The sequence below is a fragment of the Panthera tigris genome, chromosome B1, assembly GCF_018350195.1.
Source record: "Panthera tigris isolate Pti1 chromosome B1, P.tigris_Pti1_mat1.1, whole genome shotgun sequence".
Classification (NCBI taxonomy): domain Eukaryota; kingdom Metazoa; phylum Chordata; class Mammalia; order Carnivora; family Felidae; genus Panthera; species Panthera tigris.
Window position 1 is genome coordinate 106,874,817 of NC_056663.1, and position 6,637 is coordinate 106,881,453.

Here is a 6,637-nt window from a genome sequence, read left to right on the forward strand (position 1 = left end):
ATTAAATGATTACTACTCACAGTGGTGAAAGCAATCTGCTCTCCTCAATTTACCAATTGAAATGCTAATTGCATCCAGAAATCCCCTCAAACATACCCAGAAATAATGTCTAGTCAAATTATCTGAGGACCCAGTAATTCAATAAAGTTGACACATATAATGAACCATTATATGAATGATTAAAGATTTTAGTGGTCACCACTGGATAATAATACAGTAGTTACAAATTGGGGTTAGAATCAGTAACACCTAATTATGGCATTGTTCGGCTTTATGATTTTGGGGGTCATCAGAATTAGTTCAGGATGGGGGCGCCTGGGTGGCTCAGTCGGTTAAGCGGCTGACTTCGGCTCAAGTCATGATCTCGCGGTCCGTGAGTTCTAGCCCCGCGTCGGGCTCTGTGCTGACAGCTCAGAGCCCGGAGCCCGTTTCAGATTCTGTGTCTCCCTCTCTCTGACCCTCCCCCGTTCATGCTCTGTCTCTCTCTGTCTCAAAAATAAATAAACGTTAAAAAAAAATAAAAAAAAAAAAAGAATTAGTTCAGGATGGATTAACATGCAAGTGGGAAAAAAGAAAAAAAAAAAAAAAAAAAAAAAGAAACCCAACCAGAAGAGTACTTAGGCAAAGGAAATGAAGTGAGAATAATTAACACCACTATTCATCAACATTCTGCTAATACTTATTTTTAGACTTGTTTGAATTCAGTGACTCCTTTTAAAGTATATCAACAATATGTATTAAACTACTATCTTTATATCTCTATATATAAACGAATCAGGATACATACTCAATATTGTAAGTTCACACAAAAATACAAAAGTGTCTTCTAGAATATCACATTAGTACAAGAGTTTGGATCAGAGAAAATTTATTTAGCTCGAACCCCTTTACCACGGTACAAACACCACAGAGCTGGGATAGAAGGTAATATGAATTGTCACAAGTAAAATCTAGCGAGTTACAGGTCTAGATGTTATCAGGACTGAATAGATTTAAAATCAGTTGCACTAGCATCAAGTCAATTAAGTCAAGTTGGGTCATAATAACAGTAAGGTTAAGCTGATTTTAACAGAAGGGTAGGGATCCAAGTAAAGAGATTTGCCATAGAAAAAATAGAACTTTAACATGAGGTATACAAAAGTCTTCTTTAGATAAAAAGTATACTAGAATCAGCCCGAACTCTAGGTAAAAGTTTTATTTACTTCCAGGTGCTTGACGATTTGGTACAAGTCTGACTTTTCTATGAGGAAGAGATTGTATTTAAACTTGAATATCTCTGTCCAAAAGAAACACTATGACCAAGAGTGGCAAAAATGTCACTGATTCCCATAAACTTTGTGTTATACCTGAACCAACATATTTGGTTCAGTATTGAGGGAAAGATCCATATCATTTAGTCATAAGATGTATGCATGATTACACTACCAATGTTAAACCAATTACAAATAAAGTTCAAAGTTCTACATTTTCATATAATACAATTAAAGTAATTGAATATCTAAAAATGTCATACATCCTGAAAAAATCCTATGTTTAAAATAGCAATAAATTTTCCTTTGTTCTTTATTATTTACCTTGCTTTATACCTGTCATTTGAATACAATTTAATAAAATAGAAAATATTAAGTTAAATGATAGAATGTTTGGAAGAACATCAATAGTTCTAACTTAGCTCCTTCACTATAGATGACTGGTTGGAATCTACTAGTATAAATCCATGTTGACAGTATGATCACTCTTTGCAATCTATGAGGAAAAGAATTACCTCTGTAACTATATAAATAAACCAGTACTTTGTAATTCCAAAGAAAACATTCATTTTCATCCCAAACTGATTATTATGTAGTCACTTCTGAAGAAAATCTTTGAAAACCAATTCAAAGGTTAACTAGTACAGCTGAATAAATTAATTTTTTATGAAAAAAACTTAGAAGTTCTGCATTAATGACGTATTTAAAATATATTATATATCCTTAAATTTAAATGGTCCATTAAGTAGATCATTACAAGGAAGGAATTCATTAATATGGATATAGGTAATAAGATCATTACCACAGATGAAAAGAATTAAAATTGCATGATTAAAGTGCTCATTAATGTACTAAATAGTATAGTATTAAAGAGATTACTGAACATTTCTGAAAAGTACATTTCATTTTAAGGAAATATCATATGAGAAAATCTAGGGATTTTAGGCAATTCTCTAAAAATAGTTAAAATAGCCACCAAGATTAAATAGCACAGATTTTTTTTTCCCCACAGAGAATAATTTACATCACTTCTCTACTGGAATGAAGCTAAGAGAAAATACAATAATGTAGATAGACCACAGACCTGGAAGTCAGAAATGTGAAAGCAAATTCTAAATATCAAAATTTAGGTCTATAACCTTGTCCCAGGATGCCTAATCTTTTATTGCTTAACTTCTTTATCTTCCCATATTGTAATATATGAGGAATATATTATATATTTTAAATACTTGGAAGTTTTAAAAGTGATATATCAATGCATGTGAAAACAGCTTGGAGTTTTTCAATAAAATCTATAAAAATTACCTTTTTACCAATATTCCTAGTATAGATCCATCAACAATTATTTAGGAGAATAGTGATATATAAAAAAATGAATGGTCTTATGAACTTAACTTATAAAAATACATTTTATTTGTTAACATTCTTCTCTATTTGTCAGAGAAATAGAACAGGATATAGATATAAATGAAGATTTATTTTAAGCAACTGTCTCACATGATTATGGGGGCTGGCAAGACAAAAATGTGCAATTTACATCTAAAGACTATAAGGCTAGAGATTCAGGGATGAGCCTATGTTGCAGTTAAATTCTGAAGGCCATCTGTCAGCAGAATTCCCCCTTGCTCAGGGGAGGCAAATCTTTTGTTTTTTTCAGGACTTCAGCCTATTGGATGAGGGCTTCCCTGATCACTGAGGACACTCTGCTTTACTCAAAGTCCCTGAAATGAATTTTTCTTTTTGAGTTGTGTAGCCCTTTATATTAGCAACTCAAATAGAAGGTGTCTATTGTACAACACAGTAGTAATTGAAGATAACTGGGGATTTATTACATTCTAATACAGATCATTTACAAATGCAATTTCTTTATTAAAAAGCTTCCACTTTTTTTTTTTTGTTTGTGTACAATTTGCAAAACTATTCTGAGCGCGGAATTATGTGCACCAGTGTGCAAAGAGTGCAGATTTAGGATATGGTAATGGGGGCACCTGGATGGCTTAGTCAGTTAAGCATCCAACTCTTTAATTTCAGCTCAGGTCATAATCTCACGGTTGGTGAGTTCCAGCCCTGCGTTGGGCTCCATGTTAACAGCTCAGAGCCTGCTAGGGATTCTCTGTCTCTTCCTCTCTTTCTGTCCCTCTCCCACTTGTATTCTCTCTCTCTCAAAAATAAATAAATTAATTTAATAATAGGGTAAATGATTTACAAGTCACTTTCAAAAAACTATCACAATTGGGCCTTTACATTGTCATTTTTGTTTGTTTGTTTTTAAGTTTATTTATTTATTGGGGGGGAGAGACAGATGGAGAGGGAGAGAGAGAATCTCAAGCAGGCTCTACACTGTCAGCATGGAGCCCCATGTGGGTCCTGATCTCTCAAACCTTGAGATCGTGAACTGCGCTTAAATAAAGAGTAGGACACTTAACCATCTGAGCCACCCAGGTGCCCCATCATCTTTTTTGATCAAAATATTTTTATGCCAGCCTTCCTTCCACTGCCCTAAACTATAAAGCATTTTTTAATGAGTTGAAATTAAGGAAGGACTACAGCTACTAGAAAAGAAGAAAGTTCTATTAGTTTGAGATTCTAGAATCCCCCCAAAACCAGAACCAGTATCTTGGTTAGGGCTTGGCTGGGACTCCAGACAGAGAATGAGTATGCTCAGGTGGCATCTCTGGGGATTCAGAGCTTGAGTGGACCACGAGTGTTGCCACTGCAAAATTCACTGAACTGTCTTGGCAGATTCTACACTGGCTTGACTGGACATAATTCAAAAAGAAACAGCTCATATTCATTCCATTTTTCTGGAGCTCTGTGATAGCATTTAATAACACTCCAGTGATATCTTCCACATATAGTATTATGCTATTTCTTCAAGTAATTGCTAATATAGTGTCTAACTGGTCTATAATACTCGTGCCCATTTTATCTAGATATTCAATGGATCTATAAATCTTCTCTTGGGATTCATCATAGTAACTGTAACAGAATCTTTGGCTCCAGTGGAAGAAATCAGAAGAAACCACAAAGAGATTACTAGGATCTGCTGGGTATTTGCTGAAGAGTTTTCCAAATTCCTGTTCTTTTGATTCACTCAAAGCTCCAACTAGTAAAGGAATAATAGTAAACTCATCCTCCTGGCTTTCCATGGCTTTACCCGTATAAGGCAAATGCATTTCAACACTGTGTTCATTTTCATGTGTCTAGAGACATGTGTTCAAACATTCCTATCTTCCATAGTTCTCAAAAATCTTTTGGTCAATATGAAGGTCATACAGAGGTGTTCTCTGTATATCCACACTGGAAAGTACACATCACAAGAGAGGCACAGGATGAGAAGGCATCGGGGTGAAAATTCTCCAGGTAGTAGATGGATCCACTTGTTTGTAAGCATGGGCAGCACAAGACCCACAGTACTGCATATCCTGCATGGGGTGCAATAATGGCTCTCGCGGCTCTTTCCGTAGACTGTGCTTGTGAAAGCTAACCTCGCTGTTGCAGTCAACTGCGGTCCTGAGGCTGTGTACTAGTTCCTGGCATGACAAGCTTCCCTGACCACCACTCGGTTGGACATATTGGTGCCTGTGTCGCCTACGGTGCAAAGGTGCAGGAGCATGAATGAGGAGTCGGTGGTGGCAGGAACAACTCCGGGAGGGGAAAAGACACCAGGAGCTCAGCACACGAAGTGCCCACAGCATGAAGGAGAGCATCCCCGCTCAGGAGAAGGAGAAAAAGGAGAAGGCTGCAGCCCAACGGGAGGAGATGGCAGCTGGGGTGGTGGGGGAGGCAAGCAACAGTCACCACAAACTCCAGTGACCTCCAGAAACTGGGACCCCGGACTCGGGGCTGATCTCCAGCCATGGGTGATTCCGCCGAGCAACCTCCACGGCCCCCACGCATTTAAATATTAATCTCATCCGAAAGACCTCACAGAAAAATCCAAAATACTGTTTGACCACAGACCTGAGCACCGTGGCCCAGCCAAGAGGATACAAAATATTATCCATCACATAAATTAAATATGATTATTAATTATGATTCCAACATACTATGTCTTCTTTTTTAGTTCCTAAGTTGTCTTGAAATTAATATTGGGCAAACAGTGACCAAGTAAATAGTAGGAGATTCCCAGAGTGTTTACACACAGTCTTTTGTCCTCATCAGTTTAAAGTTCCTATAAACGTCTTCACACAAATAGAACACTTCAGCTTTCCCCAAGTTTTCTTTTGAACCACTCCCATCCCACATGCTTACATTTTATGACATCTTTTGGCTCCCATGCGTGTAGAACTTTCATTCAGGCCCACTAATGTGACCTAGTTTTTTGTTTTTTGTTTGTTTGTTTTTTAATGCAAGGTTTTCCCTCCCTTGTTGAACAAGTACATCCATCCCTCGCTGCCCACCAATGGTAAAAATTCAATAAAGCCCCCTCCTGTTTATCAGGGAGCCAAAATAATTATTACATTTATGTTGAAAGAAGAATGATATTTACTGTTTACAAATTTATAGTAACAAATCACATGTGAGAAACTATATTACAAAACTAATACTTGCAGTCAGTCCATCACTGGAGTGCATGTTCTGTATAAGAAACCCCTTTCCTTTTCCCAATATGAATGAATAGGACCCTGACTCGTTCAAATTAAGTATATAGTTCAACAACAACAAAAGAAACTTATGAAATTACCTGGAAACATGAACCCAAACAGATTGGAACAGATTGGTACAGAACAATGCACTTCTTAGATATGTTCCAGATATGTTAAACATATTGTTAAACTAACATATATAGTTCCATATTTTATATATATGTTTAGCATATATTATCTATATTTTATAGATAGTATATGCGACATTTATATTGTTTTAACTAAACATCCTTTTAGTCATAATTTGTGAATTAAAACACATTAATACATTTTGCTTTGTCTAATTACTTGATGTTTAAATAAATGCATGTGTGTATTTATATACATAAAAATAATATAATGATGGCTAGAATACCTTTAATCATTCTACTGCCCCTCTTTAATTAACTGCCATGGCTCAAATGTTAAAAGTGTAGTTGATATCTTATATTAAATAAAGAGATTTTCCCCCAAGCAACTTTATTTGCCAAAATGATCATTTTCTTCTAATCAGCTTAGATTGCTCCTTAACGTATATTCTCATATGCATTTTTATTTATTTCACAAACACCACACCATTGTTTTTCTAATAAAAACATGTTTTATTCACAACTTTACACTTACCATATTTAGCACTTCGATGCCAATTTATCCTGTGGCTATTTGAATATCAGGATGTGGTGACTTATTTGACTCTAATCACTGGCAGAGGTGACCTGCATGATGTCTGAAGAGAGTCCTTTGAGAGTATAAATTACA

General features: G+C 35.8%; 1 pseudogene; it reads right to left on the reverse strand.

Moving 5' to 3' along the window:
* Positions 1-3,871: 3,871 nt before the first annotated feature.
* Positions 3,872-4,830, reverse strand: LOC102948643 (annotated as a pseudogene).
* Between the last annotated feature and the right edge of the window lie 1,807 nt (positions 4,831-6,637).